Genomic DNA, 23,141 nt, shown 5'->3' on the forward strand with positions numbered 1-23,141 from the left:
CCCATTCTGTCTCATCACATCCCGTATCTTGACCCAAATCTGACTTTTCAACTTCTGGAATTTCATGTTCAACGTTATCCTCCACAATCTCTCCCTCTTCGACTTCATTGTCAATCACAATCTCAGCCCCTATCTTCTCGATCTCTTCCATCGGTAACACATCATCATCACCTATAACATCATCATCCTCAGCATCTACAACCACCACGTCATCACCCCCTGAACCACCAGCTGCACTCGTTGACTCCCCCTGAGATGTGGAAGCCCCAAGAGCTTGTTCAGTTCTTGGCAACTCTCCACCTGCATATTTCGATGCATTGGGATCATCGTCTCGATCGTTACGCTTCTTCGTCCTCAGCTCATCGCCCTTGCAGCTTGTCTCCCCCTGAGATGCCAAGAACTGCTTCAATGCATCAAAAATTTTACCATGCTCGATCAGGAGGGACGATTGAATTTGATTCTATGCAACGAGGCGCTGAATAGCGTGAGTCTGGATTAGATTCACTCTTGATTGTTCTGCCACGACCCTTTCAAGCGCTGCTATTCTTTCCGAGTCGGATAGGGTTGCATCAAAATCGAACCTCATATGTGATATGTCTTGAGCGTACGGAGGAGGGATTCCCAAAGTAACCGGCACCTCAGAAACAGGTGGAAACGTAACCGCAGGTGGTATCGTAACCGACAACCCTGCAGTGGCAACAACTGTAGACTCAACAAACCTTGCTACGACCTCCGATGGAGTAAGAGTTGGAGGGGGCAAGGACACAATCTCCGGAGCTGAGAGCTGGAATGTAATGGGTGGGATGCCGAAAGAAGATGAGGTAGTCAACACGGGAACACCCGAGGTGATCGGCCCTGTAACTGTCAATGATGAAGGGACCATAGTCATACCAGACAGTGTGGGTGGAGTGAAACGAACCACTCTTGAGCTCTCACCAGCTCCCGAACCTGCACCTGCCATTTCCCTTCTCGCTCTTCGAACCAACCGATGTAAATCTTCCTCAAAATCCGAATCACTGTCATCGTCGTCTCTCTTTCTCTTCCCATGAATCCTTTCTTGTGTAACTAAAATCCGTCTAGCTTCAGCCACATCATCATTTGAAGAATCAGAATCAGTTCTTCCCGTATCAGCCACAATCGTAGCTGCCATTGACACATCAGCACTTGAAATCTGTGCAGCCGAGACCTGCACCTCTTCCTCTGGATCAACACGTTCCATATCGAAGAATCTTTGGCCGCCAAAAGCAGCTTCATGATCAACGTGTTCCTCCGGTGCCACAACAGGAGCAGCAGGTAAAGCTTGCTGAACCACAGGTGGTGGTTGAGGTGCTTCAGCCTGTTGTGGTGCAGGATCCCGAAACTCGTCCCCACGAGCTGCAACATACCCCGGGTTGATCAAGTACCCAAATAGCGGAGTATGTCGAGGACGGAACTCTGGTTTACTCCTCGCACTTGATGATCTACACTGGGCGAAGATTCGCTTACTGACACTTTCCACATACCGAATCGGACGGCGCTGAGGTAACGTGGGAGCCACGTGATTCAAGATCATTTGAAGAAATCTTGGGTACATTAAGAATCTCTCACGCGCCACCGCTCGTCTTTGACGGTCTATCTCGTAGAACACCATCTGACTAAAGCTATAACGCTTATTGTAAGTCAGTGCTGTCATCGCCGACTGCATCGTTGCACCCATTCCATCTGTACCGGCCTTTCTACCCGACATGCACACGATCATCACGTGCATGAGAAAGCGCCATTGGTCTAACAAGAACCCCTTTCGTCTTTGAGTATCCCCCAATGGACCAGAATAGCCCATTCTTAGAAAAGCAGCATCTCTGAATGGAGCCACAAAGTCTGTAGGATCGTCTCTCGTTTCATCCCCAAACTGCAAAGCCACCCTGATCTACTCAGACGAGAACTGCACTACCTGATTGTTAACCGTTGCACGCATAACCTGGGGCTCGACTCGACAATCATATTCCACTGTCTCCCATAAATCTTCTATGTTTGGTAGGGAGATGGGCAGTGTTGTAGTAATAGCGTGGAAGATACGCGAGCGTATAAGAAACGTGATGATTTCGCGAAAATCATCAACACCGCTGACATCCGGGTCCAGAGTAATGTACATATTATGCCCCGGGAAAAACAGTCGGTTGTTGTCTCCACCTTCATCACCACCTGCACCACCGGCTCCAGCTACAGCTGCCATTTCTGCAACAAAAACAGTCTAAGTTAGAGAATCGTCAAGTCAAATCACAAGTTCGCCTGTTACCATGAGCGAAGTTATGATTTATTCTGTATAGGCGAAGTTAGGGGTGGGGCGAAGTTGGTGATAACTTCGCCTTAACTTTAACTTCGCCTGATAAATGTTAATTAAAAATAAGTTAAAAGGGCCAGGCGAAGTTAATGATAACTTCGCCTAACCACAACTTCGCCTCATATACTGTTAAACAATTAAATATCAGGCGAAGTTAACCCTTAGGCGAAGTTAAGGATAACTTCGCCTAAACTGTAACTTTGCCTGAATCTGAAGCGGCAACAGTATAGACGGCCAAACGAGGTGAAATTGGATAATTTGATGATTGTGGACTCTCCAAAACATGTTTTTGAGGAGATCACGACGATCAAGTTGATTACGACCACGTTAAAACACGTATGAAAAGTGGGTGTTGAGGGTTTGAATGAACGGGGTCACTAATCGAACCAAAACGACCTCCAATTAACGTCATTGACATAGATTATAAGTCATGACGACCTTACACACCTCGATCACGGATTGAAATTGAGAAATCTTGAGGTTGATTCACAATATAACTTCGCCGAGGGTATATAGGAACAAGTTCGCCGGGTTTAGAAAAGTAAAAGTAAAAAAGAGTTTGACTATAAGAATTCTTTATATACTTTCAATATTATACAGGCGAAGTTAGGGTTAACTTCGCTTACCCCTTAACTTCGCCTATTTAAAAAGTTCGCGTATAATTTCACAACTTCGCTTATATTAAAAGTTACACAACAAGCCCTTATAAATTGAACATTTTGCCATTAACTTTTAAAACCTCCTTTAAAGCGTTAAAAAATATGATCAACGACCAAGTAACCAGGTATTAAACCATAATACGACATAAGTAAAATCAAAATTTGAGATAGAATACACGGGATCAAATTTCAGTCTTGACAGGGACTTACATGTTTTAGAAAAGATCCGAACAGGAATCATACTAATTAAGTGATTGTCACTTAGATCCATGTTCAGCTGTATTATGACATAAAGAAACAGGTTGTAAGCAGGTAAACAACTTAGTATGGTTTTCATCGTTTCTGTGATACGGATTAGGTTCAATTAAGCTTAAAATATAAATGGACAACACATCAGAGATTGTGATGTCTCATATCTATTCTCAAAGCTTATTTGGCTTTCCCCAAATCACCCTGAGTTGACCTCGACTCGTAGTGTCTGATTAAATAGTAAGTACACTTCGATCTGTAGAGTCTTCTTCCCGTTCTCTTTCTTGCATCTTGATTGAGAAGTATTAACATTATAAGCTTTAGAATGTCTCAATAACACATAATTTATTTATTTATTTATTTATTTATTTATTTTTATTTTTTTATTTTTTTATAAAAAAATATTTACACAGCTTCAGAGTAGTAAACAACTGCAAGTCCCGAATCTGGATCACTGCAGTTTCTTGACACGCTATCTTCATGGGAATCAGAACACTCACGGGCTCGTGTATGACTGGGTAATCGCTTTTCTGCCTATCATTCGGAGAGATGTGTATGGATACATGCACAACTCATAATGAGTTTCCACTTAAAATCGAGGAGATTAAGTTAGTATCACTTCTACTTTTACGCACCATAAAAAGCTACCATTACATACAATGACTGTTCTAAAGTCTTTTAGGCCTAATAACTTCACTAGTTAAGCACACAGAATTAGTTTGTCTATCACTTTCCAAGGTTGGATCAATTTTCTTTTAAACATAGTAAAGAAACTTCTTACGAAGTAATAGACTTGAAAAATTATTTCATTTCCCATAAAAAGTTAAAATTCAAACGCCCCGATCAAGTCAAGTCTTCAGGTAAACGGCTATCCTGAAGATCCAATGGATCAGTTGGACCGACCACATACGAGTATGTGTCCTTCTAACTAAATATGAACGACTAATTTTCAGCGAAAGAATTAAAAACACATCATAATCCGCCTCGGTCACTTTCAGTCATCTGGTTAATGGCTATCCTCATAATCTATTGGTAGAACTGAGGACCAAACATATCCGAAGGTATGTCCTTCAAACTGAAGCAACTTCTAAGCGATAGTGACGTTTTTTTTTAAGTAAGTAAAAACGAAAAATATGGTTACTCGGGATTGATCATCCCATTAAGCTCAACAAGGTTTTGAAAACGAGTTCTGTCAAATGCATTAGTAAACAAATCAGCGAAATTATCTAACGAATCAACCTTTTCGAGCACTATCAATTTCTTCTCAGCACAATCCCGTATAAAATGATGACGAATGTCAATGTGTTTGGTTTTGCTATACTTTACGGGATTGTTAGTTACTGAGATAGCAGCAGTGTTATCTATGCAAATAGGAGTATGAGTGAAGTTCAGACCGTAATCGCGCAATTGCTGTTGTATCCAAAGAACCTGGGAGCAGCAGTTCGATGCTGCTATGTACTTTGCTTCACAGGTAGAGATGGCGACTGAGGTCTGCTTCTTGCACTGCCATGACACTAATCTGCCTCCAAGAAACTGGCACCCCTTGTTGTTGACTTCCGATTCTGATTACACCCTCCATAGTCAGAATCTGTGTAAGCGACCAACTCCAAGTCTCCACCTTTCGTGTACCACAACCCCAGCTTAGGCTTGCCCTTGAGATACCGCAAAATCCTCTTCACACCCTTCATGCGAGATTCCTTTGGGTTTGCCTGAAAGCGAGCACACAGACAAACTGCAAACATAATTCAGGTCTTGATGCAGTTAAGTACATTAAAGAACCTATGATTGCCCGATATTGGGTGGGGTCCACGTCTGCATCACTGTCTGAGTCAGCACCCAGTTTGTGGTTGACGAAAACTGGAGTATCAAATGGAGTGGTGTCCTCCATCTTGAAACGTTTGAGAACGTCTTGGACATATTTAGTCTGATGAATGAACATGCCATCTTTCTTCTGATCAACCTGCAATCCTAAAAAGAAAGTTAGTTCACCCATAGCACTCATTTCAAACCTCTTTTTCATGACGGCTTCAAACTCCTGACACATGGCGACTTTTGATGCAGCAAAGATGACGTCGTCCACGTAGACTTGAACCAGAAGAAAGTCTCTTCCTTTTCTCTTAACGAATAGTGTGCTATCGATCTTTCCCCTTTCAAACCCATTCTCAAGCAAGTAATCTGATAGAGTTGCATACCAGGCACGAGGGGCCTGATGAAGCCCATATAGCGCTTTACTTAGCTTGTACACGTGATCAGGAAAGTCTGGGTCAGGAAAACCCGGAGGTTGCTCAACGTACACAACCTCATCGACTTTACCGTTAAGAAACGCACTCTTCACGTCTAACTGGAACACCTTCATCTCCTTGTGTGCAGCAAATGCCAAAAACAAATGAATCGCTTCCAATCTCGCCACAGGAGCAAACACTTCATTGTAGTCGATCCCTTCTTGCTGATTAAAACCTTTTACAACCAGCCTTGCCTTGTTCCTGATAATTATCCCTTTTTCATCTCTTTTGCATTTGAAAACCCATTTTGTGCCAATCGCATGCACATTCTTCGGTTTTGCAACCAATTTCCAAACCTCCATCTTCTCGAACTGGGCTAACTCTTCTTGCATGGCTTCGACCCACGAGCTGTCCTTTAGAGCCATTTGATAGTTCTTTGGTTCAATCTGGCTGATGAAGCAGGTGTACAAGCACTCGTTAATGATACCTGTTTCTTTAATACTTGTGTAAACACAAGTGTGCTCATTCAAGCTTCGTCTTGTTTGTACACCGTCGGACAGATCACCTATCACGTTCTCCAAAGGGTGATTTCTGTGAACTCCAGTAGTCGGAACCGAACTGACTTGCAGATTGTCTTCCAGGTTCGAAGATAGTTCATCAATGGGCGATTGTTGTTGAGAATGAAAAGGATTGAAGAATTCATCTTCTGTAGAGGCAGCAGGGGTAACAACAGCACTTGACGAGGAAGGTTGACATTCATCGTACTGTGGTCGTTGCACAAAATTTTCTTCCTCATCATAATGAATTTGCGTGGCAATTCTCTCATCAACTTCAGCACAATCCAAGTAAGGCATATTAAAAGATTTAAAAAGCTTATCATAGTCGAAAGCCTCAGCGGGTCCCGTGCTTGGTTTTGGTGGTTTGTAACTTGTGATGTCAGTGTTACACACCACCTCCACCTTGCTGGTCGATTGATTAAAAACTCGTCTGTTGGGTGTCCCAACAACATATCCGACTAAAATACCTTCGTCGGCTTTCTCACCAAATTTTGAGTTCGTCTTTAATATCGAACACGGGGACCCGAATGGTTCGAGACCATTCAGGTTAGGCTTTCTACCATGCATAAGTTCATAACATGTTTTATTCAATCTTTTAACAGTTAAACTCGATTAAGGATATAACAGGCTGTTGCAACAGCTTCAGCCCAGAACACCACAGGAAGTTTAGCATCAGCCAACATTGTTCTGGCTCCTTCAATTAACGTCATGTTCTTCCTCTCAGCCACCCCATTTTGTTGCGGAGTATACGGGGCGCTGTACTGGTGGTCTATCCCTTTTTGTAGGCAGAACATCTCCATCTGGTAGTTTTTGAACTCTGTTCCATTGTCACTCCTGATGTATTTAACCTTTCTCCCCACTATGTTCTCAACTTTGGTAATCAAGTTAATTACCAACTGAACCGTGTCATCTTTCGTCTTCAGGAAATATACCCAAGAATATCGAGAGAAATCATCAGTAATCACTAAGCAGCACGATGTTCCATCTAGGCTTTTTACATTCACGGGACCGAAGAGATCCATGTGAAGTAGGTCTAGGGTACAGACTATTGAATTGATCTTCTTGGTATGATGAGGTTTCTTGTGTTGCTTTCCCTTTTTGCACGACAAGCATTGGTCTTCAAAGTTGAAATTTTTCAAGGGAACACCCATCACCAGCCCATTCTTGACAATGTAGTTCATTTTTCGAAGATATATATGCCCCATTCGTCGATGCCATAACTCGGACTCCGATTCAGTTGCTTTTGACAGAAGACATGATTCTTATGTTGCCATCTCAGTCGACCTCAGGTCCATTATATATGTATTCTTTTCCATTGGAGCCTTCATCACTATCCATGCCTCTGGTATCTTGAAACCAGGATACAGTACAATCGCTTCATTTTTGGTAAAGTGCACAGTGTAATCTTTGTCACAGATCTGAGACACACTCAGCAAATTATGCTTCAGCTCTTCAACGAAATTCACCTTTTCTAACTTCATTTTTCCATTAGTCACCGTCCCAATTCCAGTAATTCTACCACCACTCTCTCCAGCAAAACTTACTCTACCTCCCTGAACAGGTTTCCAATCGTGTAACAAATTCTTGTTACCAGTCATGTGCCGGGAACAGCCGCTATCCACAACCCATAGATTGTTTGCAACCCTGTTCAACTGTTCCTGCACGATTAAAGCAAAGGATTAAAATCTGGGGACCCAAGACCAATAAATCTGTTAAAAGGCATCCCATACTCTGGCTGTCCAAAGTTAGTATTAGAATGATTTCTGTAAGTCCTAAAAGGATACCTTCTTGTAGATTGACCATGAGGCCATCCAAACCTTCGTTAATTAAATGAATTAGAACTAGTGGTTTGGATGTTAACAGGGAAAAACTGAGATCGATTTCTTTGAAAACCTGGATTAGTCCAATATCTGAACTTTGATGAGTTTGCATTCTTACCATTATAGTAATTACTGTTAGCTCTATTCTCAGTTTTCGGAGGCCTCATACCTCTGAGTCTTTGATTTAGAGGGCAATTAGCAATCAGGTGTCCTATTTGATTACATCTGAAACAACTCCTGTGTTCAACTTTCATCTCAACAGTTGTTTCTGATGTTGAGGTAGCATTACTACCCGTTTGTCTAACATATGGTGGGACATACGGGTTTAGAGGAGACTTCTTTTCAGTAGGCTTATACTCCTCCCCACGTCTTAGTAACACTACCTCTTCTTTTGTCTCACTAGATTCGGATGTTTTGTCCGAATTTGATGAGACAGAACTTGGAACAGAAATCTTAATACTCGAAACAGGCTTAGTCGTATCTTTTTCACTCAATTCAGGTTTTTTAATTGAAACTTTAACAAGAACTGTCTGACTAATCTCAACATCAACAGATTTATGATTACTAGGATCATATGTATAGTTATGGTTATAAGGTGGTGGAACTTCAGAATATCCAATTCCTCCCCTTTTAACTGGGGAACGTTGATCACTTACGAGGTGATCAAGTATTGCAGAGGAATTTCTAAATTGCTCAAGCTTTCTGTTTAGTTCCACCACTTTCACCTGGTAATCAGCTATCTGTTTATCCCTTTCAGCAATTAGTTTGGTTTTCTCTTATAACACTTCATAGCTAAGATCAATTACTTGTATTTTTTCAGCAAGACTTGCTTTAAGACTTCTGATATCTTTTTCACTAGCCTTAATCTTTAATGAATAACTATTTTCTCTAGTTTTAGTGTAATGATGATCTTCTTTTAATGTTTTAAATTGAGAGTCCAAACTAACAAACTGATCAGTTAATGTTTTCAATTGTTCAGACAGATTTTCACATTGCATACAAGGGAGTTCAGAACTTACCTCAGAGAGCTGATCATTCACCTCTGCCATATAAGCTTGATCTTCTCTTGTCTCTCTGTCGTTTCCTTCAGTTTCGATGTTAACCAAGTTGGCCTGTTCGAACACGTCCTCAACCTCCAGATTCCAATTGTATCCCCCGTTCTGTCTAGATACCATCGCCCTATTCTCATTACTTCCCCCATTCGGTTGTGCTGGCCTGTTCTGACTACGTTCTACTCTTTCATTTGTGCATTCTTTAGAAAAGTGTCCATTCTGTTGACAGTTATAACACCGAACCTTTGACTTATCAAACCCTGGTTTTTCGCCAACAAGCTTTTTACTAGTTTTCTTCATAAACATTTTGACTCTCCTTACTATCATCGCCATCTGCCACTGCAGATCCATCTCCTCCAGATCATCAGCATCGATCTGATCATAGTCTTCGTCTAAAGTTGCAGGGTCAACGATTTTACCTTTAATGTAATTTTCGTAAGAGGCAATGAAAGATGCATAGAGAGCAAACTGTTGTTCAGCAGATTTAACACTCATGGGCATCTGAGAGTAGTTATTGTTCGGAACACTTGAGGAAAAACTACCCTTTGTTGCTTGAGGTTTAGAAGTATTTGTTCCACCAGCTACGAAACACACATCACCATCCATGTTGAGGCTCGAGTCTCCCTTTGAGTAGTAAGCAGATGATTCTGACTTTGAACTTGAACTTGAATTAACTTTCGCACCATACATTCCCGGATCCTGAACCTGATCAGTTGGTGTCTCTTTTCGAACCATGTTAAGTTCAAAAGTTTGTAGTTTATTGACTGTTGTTTCCAAGTCGATGTTTGCAAACTCTTTATCTTCTCTCATCAAGACAGTGTATATTTCCCATTTCGGTGGGAGAGCATCAAGAAGTTTTTCTACGATCTCTTCTTCTTTATAGTCAATTGAATAATTTCTGAGTTCTGTCATCAAGTGGTAATACCTTGTGATGATATCATCAAGTGACTCATTCTTCAGATACTTGAACACCGAGAATTGGGTTTTGAGAAGCTTAATCTTGGATGCACGTATCCCCACATTACCTTCATATCGGTTTTCAAGTGCTTCCCATAGCTCTCTGGCGGTTTTGTATTTCCTGAAAGTGTGAAGAATCTCTTGTGGAAGAGCCATTGTTATTGCAGCATGAGCTTTGCTTTCTGCCTCATACATCTTCTTTTCTTCCTCTTCCATCTTATTGTATTTCTTTATTTGTTCACGACCCTCAAACAAAGCCGTTGGTGGAATGTATCCATCTTGAATGCACACCCACATCTTAGCATCTTGATATTTAACATATTGTTCAAAGCGATCCTTCCATGCCACGAAATCTGTACCCTTAAGCATTTTCGGAGCCTTAGTGGCTGAACCGGCTTCCACTTCCATTTTCACCAGTTCCGTAATATTTATAGAAGTCATCTTTGGAAGAAATACAAACGAGCACTCAAAGAAACCAAAAAAAAAATAACTTATTATTCTGAACAGTACTGTAGGCGAAGTTACACTTAACTTCGCTTAAGTCTTAACTTCGCTTGTCACAACTTCGCTTGTCTAACTTCGCTTGATTTATCAACTTCGCTTTCTTCACAACTTCGCCTGATGACAACTTCGCTTGATAACAACTTCGCTTAAGTTAAGCGAACTTGTGAGTTAGGCGAAGTTATTGATGACTTCGCTTAATCTTATATCTTCGCCTAAACCCTACAAACAGTGGCGGCAAATTTGCCTGATGAACACAACTTTTTGCAGGTTTGATTTTGACGTTTTGCGAGGAATGCGAAGATGTAATGGGTTGTTTTTGATGTAGGGAGGTGAGTAGGACACAAAAACTCGGTATATCAACGTTAACTCGTCCCGCGAATAGTCGAACGGAACGATTTCTACACCCGTGTGATAATCCCGAACCACACAATCACGAGCAAATGCTCTGATACCAATTGTAGGTTCCCAGCCCGATCGACACGGAAATATCTCGTTCTACGTAGGTGCGGAATCCCTACGTAAGACGATACGAGCGTAGTAGACGATACACGTTAAACACAAGCAAACACACGTTACAATACTCAAAAGACACGTTGTATTGCAACTAATAACACGTGATTTGTCAATCACCGATTACTCGTACTGAACAACTGATTACAAACCTAGCCGCAGCTAAACATATATATCATACGACAACTTCGCCTAACATGTTAGGCGAAGTTGTCAGTAACTTCGCTTAAACCACAAGTTCGCCTATGATGAGAGAACTTGTGAAACACATTAATCAACTCATAACAAAACCAACTAACACTATTACAGACACTCGATACTGAACTACTGACATCATGTACCAACACTATTGCTCAGGCCAAAGAGCCCGGATCTCATCACAGAGCCAAGCACATTCTAAGGAAGTTCCACCTCATACGGGAGATACTGGAACGAGGTGACATCATAATAAGCAAAGTAGACATAGATCAAAACCTAGCAGACCCGTTCACTAAGCCGATGACTCATGACAAGCATGACCAACACAGGGATGCTATCGGTCTTAGATTGGCTAGTAATTTGTTTTGATTTAGTATTTGGATGTATGAACATTGAAACAGTTATACTTTTAAGTTCGCTTTTGATTTAATGGTTAAATGCAAACGTTGAATATTATAATTGTGTTCATTTTAATACGTTTAATCCATGAATATTGTATTCTAAATTATCCGTAGTCGGTCAGACTCATGGGAGCAATTCTGAATTAAGACTATTCTGACTTTGGACTCAAAGGGTTGACTTCCAAACTCACAGACCTCATTACGAATGACGTTGGATGTAACTCGCATCAAATCGTCTTCATGGATCTTAGTCATAAGATGCATTTGATATTGGTATGCTCATTTAGTATCCTTAAACCTGAGATACATATTAGAACTTTCGTTTACTAAAGGTATTCTTTGATCAGTGTCAAACGCTGTAGCGTAACTGCCAGACATAAAGGCATTGGTTGGGAGTATTCTGAAGTTCAGTGGGAGTTGTATGTAATCAAGATGGGATTCTGCACTCTTACATGATATGTAACAGTTAGACATCTTGGCGCCTTCGTTGATTCAAACTGGTCAAGTGTGAGGCCTCACCCAAACTTACTGTGTGTTTGATTGGACCACTTTGACTCGAGAACGAAAACGATAATGATTGAACGCCATATGAGATTGATCTGATCCATGTCTCATTGTTCAATTGGTGTCTTATACGGAAAGGATAGATGACAACGATTACTATAATTTCATTATCTTGCAATAGTGTATTCCAATATCTTTTGGTTAATGAATTTAAAGTGTCATAACTTGTTGGGGGCAGCCATGTGTAGCTAGAGCACCGCTGACTGTCTGCGTTAAGGATATTAATCGAAATCCGTCCAAGTGGGAGACTGTTGGAAATAGTGGACCGGTTCGGTTAATTTAACGCGACCAACCGAGTTACGACCCGTGAGAGTTACACCTTGGGCAACTAACTAAAAATCCGCTTACATTGTTTAACCGGTAAATGACGAATATAACTATGACGGAATTATCATTTATAATAGTTATAAATGTTATAGTTTATTTACTAAGTAAATAAACTTGTTCGGGCTTTAAACGAGTTGGACTTTGGAGGCCCGGTTAGGTTTTAATAATTATATACTTATATATAATTATATTAACCTAAATATGGCCAACTAAGAGAAAAAGTGATTCTGCCGTCACAACTCTCCAAGGTCAGTGGATATTCCCATATTGTTGGAGATAGAAAACAGTAGCCGCCAAACAACTCAATAATTGCCGCAAGCCAAAGTAAAACACCGTCCGTCGTTTATACAAGCAGGTAGTCACCACCGCACGACGCCGCCTAGCCCGCGCCGTCCTCCGCTGCTGTTGTTGACACGCCGCTGCCACCGCGCGTAGCCGCTGTTGCAACCCGCTTGTTCGATTCGTCAACTAGCGTTTGTTCGTTGAACCACGGTGTCTCAACCGGTTAATCACTAACCGAGGTATTATTTTTCTCATCGGTAGTTAACAATATATCGTATATTATTACTCATACTCGTATTGTTTGTAACCGGATCCTGTACGGTTCCGTTAAATGGTGATTACTAGTTTTGTATTCCGCTGCGTATTCATATATTAATGTGATTAATTATTATGAAACTAATTTAATTAAACCGGGTTTAATTGTTAAACCGTTGACTGATCACCACTGGAACCCAACAGTAGCGTCAGTGGGTGTAATGGGATCCGAGAATGACATTGGTGTGGATGCCGGCTTACAATCACTCATGTTGGCTCGGTTTAACAAATCAAGAATGTACTTAGATTGGGAGAGAAAGAGACCGTTAGTGTGAGGGAGAACCTCGACACCAAAAAAGTACGAGAGAGGACCGAGGTCTTTAAGAGAAAATCGAGTGGCAAGGGAGGCGATATACTGTTTACGAGAGTGGGATTCGAACCCGTAATAATTATATCGTCTACGTAGACGATGAGAAAAATTGGGGAGGTGGTGCTGTGATTAAAAAAAAGGGAAGAATCTGAAATAGTTGGTTTGAAACCCATGGAAAGAAGATAGGATTTTAGTTCGTCATACCAAGTACGTGATGCTTGGCGAAGACCATAGGTGGCTTTGTGTAATTTACACACATGATTTGGAAGAGATGGATCGGTAAAACCGGGGGGTTGAACCATAGAGACATCTTCTGTTAGTGTGCCTTGTAGAAACGCATTATTAATGTCAATCTGGCAAAGACACCAGCTTTGAGAGGTGGCAAGGGAGAGAATGAGACGGAGAGTAGCGGGTTTAATGACGGGGCTGAAAGTTTCTACATAATCGAAACCAGGGCGTTGATTAAAACCTTTAGCCACGAGACGAGCCTTTAGGCGGTCAACGGTCCCTTCAGGTTTGAACTTAGTTCTGAAAACCCATTTACAACCGACAAGGTTTGGTGCAGATTCTGGTGGAACAAGGGACCAAGTAGTATTGCGTTGAAGGGCATCAAACTCATCTTGCATGGCTTTGCGCCAGAGAGGACTCTTAAGAGCCTGGGTAATTGTTAGTGGTTCTTTGGGATGTGAAGGAGAAATATTATAGAGGACAAAATTATCATTGTGATATTTTGGGTTAGGTTACGAGATGGTGAGGGGAAAATGGTAGGAGTAGTGGTGGAGGAAGGAATAGTGGTGTTAGAGGTAATGGGAGCAGTAGTATTGGTGGAGGATTCATTGGAATATTGGGCAGAAGAGGGTGATAGGGTTTGGTTGTAGTGGATTTGGGCTGGAAGAAGGGGAGTTGGTGGAAGATAGGGAGGTCGGTTCATTGGTTTCATTTGGGCTGGTTGGAAGAAGTGAAGTGGGTATTGGGTTGTGGGGAATATTGGTTTGTTCATAATTGAAGGAATGGTTAGTAGGTTGAGAGGGTGTAGTAGTGGAAGTATTTTGAGATGAGGATATGGTGGGAACAGGGTCATGAATGGGTGTTTGATGGACGAAAAGTGGTAACCAATTATCCGGATTTGGAGGTGGAGGGGTTTGTAAGTTGGTTATGAGTTCATAGGGAAATTTATTTTCAATAAAGTGAACATGTCGGGATATGTACACCTTCTCCGATGTGGGATCAAGAAGATAATAAGCACTTTGAGTGGACGAGTATCCCACGAAAATGCAAGGCTTGGATTTTGGTTGAAGTTTGTGAGAAGTGTAAGGTCGAAGCCAAGGATAGGAAAGACAACCAAAACTACGAAGCTTATCGTAGTTTGGTAATTTTTAAAATAGGCGAAAGAATGGGGAGTCATTTTGGAGAGTTGATGTGGGTAGGCGGTTGATTAAATAAGTTGCGGTAGTTAGGGCGAAAGGCCAAAATTTTAATGGCATTTTGGCATGTGATAGGAGGGTGAGACCCGTTTCAACAATATGACGGTGTCGGCGTTCAAAGTGCTTATTTTATTTAGGGCTCTGGCTCTCTACTTTTTACTTGCAAAAAGGTTGATTTTAGTACCCTTTTATCTCAAAAAGTCGTTTCACACTTTTTTTTAGCATGTAGCTTTAAACTAAAAATTATTTTATTGTAGTAATACAATATTCATATCTCATAATCGTACTTAAGTAATATTACTAAGCCAACTGTGATTTTAATTTTTATAGTTATATGTATGGATTACACTGTAAATATTTCATTTTCCCCGGTATTATTGTATATCCATGAGTATACAGCAACCTAAAGTGTCACAAACACTTTTCATTTTCAAGAACCGAACCAAATTTCAATCACAATGAAACATTACCAAATAACTTAAACTTAAAATCAAATAACAAACTTTTATCACCATTAAATTTTGCAAACACTGGACCTAATCTATTCTATGCATTAATATAATAAGGAAAATGGATCATAAATTTATACATCCTAATCATTTTAATGTCATGTATATATGTAAAATATATGCTCACAATTTATATGTTTATGTAAAATATATGTTAATCTGTGCTAAATTTCAAGTTTTCAACCTGAGATGTTGATGTTTAGATATTTAGATAAAGTGATAACTAGGCTTTAAAAGAGATTGGGCTAAAAAGAACTAAGAATAACTAGGGCTTTAAGCAGGATGGATCCAGTATAATAAGTTGTAGGGTCCATTTGTATTTCTGGGCTCTTGATTTTTAGTCTTATATATATAAGGTTGATTTTTAAAGGTGGGAAATTATTTTTTTTTCTGTCAAAGTGACCCTCATGAGATTTCGGTGGGACTTATGCCACAACAAAGTTTATTTATACAATGATAATTGAGTTTATTAATACAACTATAATTGTTGTAACAATAGCCAACATAATTGGAAAATTACAAGAATAAACATCTTTGACCAAAAATTTTAAAAGCAGACATATTTATTTTAACCTCATCTTTTCAGTCATTAAGTTTTGGTCTAATAACCAAGTAGTACAGACGGGTAAGCCTTAGCCGGAACTTTCTGGCCACTGAAATTTGTAAAAAGTAAATGAAACTCACTTTCAACTAATAAAAATTTGACACGTGTCAATCACAACAAATTAATTTTACAGCTCTAGTTTTTTAGCCGGCATCATTGACTCTTAACCGACTTCGGAATATGCATTTATTTACTTATCCGGCTCATATTTTCTCTTTTAGTCGGCTCCAACTATGCTCGCATGCTAAAACTTCATTATCCGGTTTTTTTCTTTTTATTCGTGAAAATTTAGCCATTAAATAAATATTTTATCAACCCAATTAAATACTTAGTCGATTCGTTTTTTTATTCTGTGAGTTGGCTTTGCAAAAGACAACTTTTTCATAGTTGTACTTTTAAAACTTTATATTTATGTGATTAGTAAAAAAAACATAGATATTACATCAACATAGCAGGTAGGCGGGCAACAAGCTGCGCCGCCACCCCGTTTTGAATTTCAAACCCTAACCTGCTAAAGTCAAACCCCTGCCCCTTTGAAGTCGACACATTGCTATGCACAACCTGTTGGACCCTGGTTAGGAAACGGATAGCTTCCTGTGCCAAGGAGCCAAAGGTATCAAAAGCCAAAAGGACAAAAACATGTTGGTTCTCTTCGCAGGGAAGTATTTTTTTTTCTAGGAAGCATGAAGTGTAACTTGATAGAATTGCTTGGCTCATATTTTAGTTTTCTTGTGGTGGATGCTTGTATCTTCCACATATATTATTTTTCTTTTGGTTTAGTTTGGTTTGTTTGTTTGTTTCTAGTTTTGTCATGTACTTTTTAAATATAAATAACGTTTTTAGTTTGATATCATATTTTGATTATCTGGTTGGAGCAGCGTGTTTGATTTGGGTCTCCAACTTCACTATTAATGCTGCTTTATACCAAGAGATTTTTTGTATGTTTATGTCTTTTTTTTTCTTTTTTTTTTGTCATTTAATGATTTTTTTTCCATTCCTTCCTTCGTGATTTTGGCTTTATTTGGTAAAGTGGGGACAGTATACATTTTAAGCACTTAAACGCTTTGTAAAGCAATTTGTAGAAGTAGGGAAAAAATTTCTTGTAAAAATACGTGTTTTATTTATTTCATCTTTTAAAAAAAATCATATTAATAACTTGTAATATTTCTAATAATCTAATACATTTCTTTACAAATTTATTAAAACCTAGATTATTTCTAAAATAAAGTATTTTTTAGTCTTATAATGACAAAAACAAAAACAGTTTAGTTTTATATTGTAAGAATTTGGGTTTTTATCATACTTTTTACTTGTAAGAACCTTAACCACAAGATGAAATGCAAAAAATAAGAGAAGATGTCTCTATGTGTTTCCTTAATAGTGGGGTTTCGTCTATGTCGTTTATTTAGATTACACTTTTTAGTAGATGTATATGTACTCAAGTGGACTTCCGGGTGGTAAGGAGTATTTTTCTCAACAGAATGGCGAGGGTTTGAATTCTACAGTGTAGAGGTTGTGTGATTTTACTTGCTAGGATAGATTATGTGCGTAAAAAAATGTAGTTGTATCTCGTTATAACTAGCAACGATTGTTTAAGATTCAGGCTGGTTGGCTCTTTACAACCATGTAAAGACCTTTTGATATGTGCATATTTCTCATAGTTAGTGGTAAAGATTAGATTCTTTTCAAGCTTAAGATAATAATTCTTTTAAAGCTTATGAAAAGTATAGTATCATGACCAAGCATTTTAGTGTAAATACACTTTGTCCGTCACTTGTGTGTATGAGTGAATCTTTTTGTTAGGTGTCAAGTCATTTATATTTGTAAACAAGAATTTGTGGGCTTCCTAATACCTCAAATTTTTATTATTAAACCATAACTCATACAGTGACGAAACCATAACTTGAACTTCTTTATCAGAGGGTCATCATATTCATAACGTTGTTTTTTCTACCGGCTTGAATCATCTTGAAGTCAATTTTGAAGGTACTCTATGCCCTCTAAATTTGGGGTTTTATAGACATGCAAAGTTAGAATTGTGAAGACTCTAATAGAGCCTCACTTAACTTGTATTAATACTAAAGAAATTTTAGTAACCATCTTATGCATAGTCAACATCCCTTATAAAGAAAATATTAGGGAAAAAATTTACATCAAATTAAAAGAATAAAAACAATCTACTTTGTTATTATGATCAAGTAATTGCAATATCAATAGCTTTGCACTTATGCCACCAACCGGTCTTGCTCTATTAACATTTGCTCCACCCATTGCGGCAGTTTCTCACCACCACCGCGGCCGCCGCCACCGTATCTTTGTTTCTCGGACGAACTATACAACCCGACTCCAACCGATGAAACATCCTTAACCATAGTATCTACCCATGAAACATCTGGCTGATGGTCCACATTCACATGTGCATCATTTCTATACACAAAAGATGCAGATTTTCTAAACTTATTACTATCTTCTCCATTAAACCCCCATTCTAGCTTCCCATCGGGCGAACCCCATTGCGAAAATGGTGCACCCATGGCTCCTGAACCCGCACCTGCTGGACTACGGTTAATAAAGCTTTGACTTCGTTGTTTCCACGAGCTAGACCTTGAATTCATCACTGCCTGAGCAACCGCAGCCGATGATTCAAAAGCAATATTTGCCACCGCAGCCGATGATTCAAAAGCAATATTTGCCGGTTTTCTTATCGGAGAAGATACATTGGAGTAAAGATTTGTAGACAAATTGTCAATCATTAGTTGCCTTTGTTGTTGTTGTTGTTGCTGCTGAGTTCTTAAACTTTGCAATTCCATATCGCGTGCGTTTAAAGCACTCCTTAAACGACTACCCGAAAGTTGCAAAACCGGTGGTGTCAAATGGTTCAAGTTATTGTTCATCCACCCAGTCGCGGGAGACACAGCTAGCGACATGGGTGGGGTGGAACAACCAAGAGCCAAGGGGCTTGAGTTCTTAATTGGACTCATTGGGCCCATCAGCCCCATCGAGCCCAATTCAGCTAAACTCACAGCCCCAGACTTTGGCGAAGGGATGGCTGAACCAGTTGAGGCATACAAAGGCCTCAACTCGTCAGCTCTATGTGCGAAAAAACAAACTTTTCGCTCACACCCAATCACGTCCTTACACAACCGTGTCTTGTACTGCGCCGGGTGGAGCCACGACTCAAACACCCCGTGCGCATACTCACACGCGTCACCGTGCCCACAACTCCCTTTACGAAACTCTGGGCACGGGACGCAGCTATAATTATACTTTTTCGGGTCCCGCCTTCGCGCATTCTCCCCGGGATGAACAAACGGGCACTCGGTCCAGTCATGAGTGTAAGCTCGCGAACACGGCTTCACTTTAAACGTATACATCCTAAACTCATCCGACCCGTACAACTCACCGTTAATATCCGGTAACGGAATATCCACCGGATATTCCTTTTTCCCAGTAACAACTTCCTCAACAACTTCAACAACAAATCCTTTCAAAAGCATCTCCAAACCTTTCCGAATATTCGATTTGATTCCACGAGCAATGACGTCACCAGGCTTGTTACTGTTACCGTCAGCTAAGTTGACGTCAGCACCGGCGTCAACTAACAGCTTAACGACCTCGACGGAGTTAGCAGAGCCGCCGGCGGCAGCGCAGTGGAGAGCGGTGGCGCCGTCGGTACCGGAGGCTTTGTTGATGTTAATAATAATATTATTAGTGCTGAGTATGTATTTAATAACGTGGATGCTTCCGTATAATGAAGCAATCATTAACGGAGTTCGTTCTTCATATGCTAATTTTGACTTTGATGAGTTTTTGTTGTTGTTGCTCCTTCCGTACCAAAATCCGACGTCATCGATGACGTTGGTACCGTTTTGTTGTAAATCTGATATGAATTTGGTAACGTCACCTGAAGCAGCGAGTTCGAGTAAACTCGAGTGGTTTAAAAGACACATAGTGTTAAGAGAATGGAATAATATTATTATTATGAATATGAATTGGAATGGAATATGATGAAGGTGAAGATATATATATATATATATATATATAATGATATGATGGTAGTGGGATGTGAGGAAGGTGTGAAGTGTGATGCTTTTTATTTTTTTGGTCAAAGGTCAAAAGTCAAAGCATTCAACAATGGTGGAAGTGAGGAAACTAAATTTATTTGAAATGCAAATGAAATGCGAAAGAAAGGTGAATTTGGGATGACACGTGGGTGGATGATAATGAGGTAGTACAAGTCCAGTGGAGTGTGAGCTTGAACCGGTTGTGAGGTGATTGTGAACCCACGCGGTTTAGGTACATTGGCTGGGTTAGTACAGATGATGTGTTGGATTTGGGACCCATGGTTAAGGGGTAGGGCTATTGATATAAAGAAGATTGTGTGACGAGTTATTTTTCAGGTACATACATCTAAAGAGTTATTATAATTAGACTCGATGAGCTAAACAAACACTATGAAGTGTTATACGCACTGTTGTAAAAATCACTAGTCGGGCGTCGGTGGTGGGGACTAGTGATTAATCGGGATTAATCGAGATTTATCGTGATTAATCGGATCAGACTTTAATGCATAATTTTTAGTTTTATAAATACATGGACACCATTTTATATGTAATTTCCAATTTTATACATACGCAAACATATTTTGGATGAAATCTCGCTTGAATCCACTAGTTTTTGTTAAAATCTCGCGCGGAACCACTGATTTTGGTCGGAATCTCGCCGAAAACCGCTTATTTCGGTCGGAATCTTGCCGGAAACCATCGATTTTGGCCGGATTTGACCATTGACCGATTATGTAAAGCCCTGTTACCGGTGCCTCACTTTTGACGTTGGATTTACTCATAAACACAGTTCTAAATACCAGAGTTAATTAAAACTTTCGCGGAATATCATAAAACATCAATAGTCGTTACAACCATTCATAACTTGTCTTTAAAACATAACTTAAAACATGTCTTTTAGTTCAAACGTTAACAATTAAATATTCAGATGCCAGCTTCTTTATTCATCCACCATGTGTCCCTTCAAGTCAGCTGTCTCATCCTACTCACCTACGTGCATACTAAAAGTCAGCTACGCTGAGTGAGTTCTAGTTAATCATACAACATACAACATATTCATAATTACATACTTTCATACGTACCCCATGCTTTCATACTTTCGTTTATACATACTTACTTACTTACCCTTTTCCTTTCATATTCATACCTTACGTTATAAAGAACATTTCGCCCTATAACCTTCGCGTATGTTATTAGGGTATGCAGCCCGTTTTAACCTTCACATATATTTTTAGGGTATGCAACCCTTTAACCTTCGCATATTTTATTAGGGTATGCAACCCTTTAACCTTCGCATATATTATTAGGGTATGCAACCCTTTAACCTTCGCATATATTATTATGGTATGCAACCCTTTAACCTTACCTTATATTTCATTATCATCACCACTATCATGTCTATACATTTAATATCATACATATTATAGTCGTACATACTTCCTTATTCACATACACATAACATACATACTACACTATACTTGCCTTAACGATACGTGCAATACCCGAAGGTCGTTCACGTACTGTCAAGCATACATTCGTAACAATCACATTTGTCATTAAGACATACACTTACCATTTAAGGTAAGTGTATTAACATTCACATCGAGTATGCACACAGCCCCGAAAACATAACAAGGAAGTGGGGCTAGAAATTCTCCTGAAGTCGGTTACGTTCACCGTTTATGGTAATCCCTTTCTTGAGCTGCGCACGACTAACTGTATAACAATTACACGTATCAGTTAACTATCACTACACATATCGTCTTCCTAGTTCAATTATTACCACGACGAACAGGGGTCCGGGGGCAGCGCCCCTGGCAGCGGGGTTCTAGGGGCGACAGCCCCTAGCGGGGTCCAAGGGGTAGAGCCCCTGGCTGGGGTTAAGCTGACATTTTATTTACATTAACTGTCTTAACACATTTTTCACTAGGATTTTAATCCATTTCTCAGCGAACTTAACTTTTGGCGAACTTAATATTAAGCAAAATTAACATTTAGCGAACTTATATACAAGTGAATTTAAACCCTAAGCGAACTTATGCCAGGCGAAGTTGTCACTAGGCGAAGTTATAACCAGCCACATAGTATCTGGCGAACTTAACTAGCAACGAACTTAGTCAACAACGAAGTTGATCATAAGCGGACTTATACACCCAGCGAACTTATATACCCAGCGAAGTTCATACAGCAGCGAACTTATAACCAGCGAAGTTAAACAGTAAGCTCGCTGCTGTCGGAGTTCGTTTCATCAATCCAAAACACGCGTTTTGCGACCTTTGTTCGCTTATTATGGTTCGGCCTTAGCCCCAACCGTTACCTAGTCCGATTGCGGCTTAAGCTTTACCCGAACGAATCGTAAAGTTTTAATCTTTTTAAGCTAAAACGTTCCAACTCGATTCAAGGGTTCATTTAATCGAGCCGTTTCCATTTCCGGGTTCATTACACTTATATTCATCATCAAGTTTACAACTTTATGTTTTACCTTCGCCCGATCTAGTCTCGTTCAAAGTTTCAAGGCTAAACGTTTATAAAAACGTAAACTTTAAAGGTAAAATGGCTTACCTTTATGCGTTCTTCGGTCTCGGTTAGCTTGCTTATGGACTCTAGATCTTGTGTATGGCTCGTATAGCAAGGATCTACCAAAACTAACGTTCGCTCGATCCCGTTTCACCCCTTTCTCACTCGCGGCCGTATATGTGTGGTGGTGTGTGTGTGTTTTTGGGTGTGGAGAGAATAAGATGGAAATAAATGAGGGTTTAGGGTTTAAGGGTGATTTAAGGGAGTATTTATACTCCTAAGGCCCATGGACCCTAAGTCCATCTCATCCATAATCTCATCTTGATTAATCTAAGTCCACAACCTTTTCTTTACTAATTATTTATTTAAGCCCAACAACTAAACACGACTTTCTTTTATTAAATACGAAAATTTTAGGATGTTACAGATTAATTGGCCGGCTAGCCCAAAATTAATCAGTGAAGTGGGGACTAGCTATTAATCGATGATTAATTGATGACTAGTCGGGATTTTTGAAACACTGATTATACGAGCCGTATGGTATGTATATAACTAAAGGAAATAGTTATATAACACCAAAATTGATCATGTGACTAACAATACGATCATTAATAAATTCATACGACCGTAAGAAAATCTCTCACCCTACATACCACCCGTATTTGATAGGCTGGTGTAAAACGACTCGTGTGATATAAACAAACACATTGATATATGTTTTGTGTGTGGGTGGGTGGGGGGGGGGGGGGATTCTTTGATATGTAAAGAAGTTCAAT

General features: G+C 39.8%; 1 pseudogene; it reads right to left on the reverse strand.

Annotated features, from left to right (window-relative positions):
- Positions 1-17,826: 17,826 nt before the first annotated feature.
- On the reverse strand, positions 17,827-19,772 carry LOC143545520 (zinc finger CCCH domain-containing protein 29 pseudogene; annotated as a pseudogene).
- Between the last annotated feature and the right edge of the window lie 3,369 nt (positions 19,773-23,141).

This window comes from Bidens hawaiensis, unplaced genomic scaffold, assembly GCF_021521415.1.
Source record: "Bidens hawaiensis isolate Kalapana, Puna unplaced genomic scaffold, B.hawaiensis_p1.1 tig00013978_1, whole genome shotgun sequence".
NCBI classification, from domain to species: domain Eukaryota; kingdom Viridiplantae; phylum Streptophyta; class Magnoliopsida; order Asterales; family Asteraceae; genus Bidens; species Bidens hawaiensis.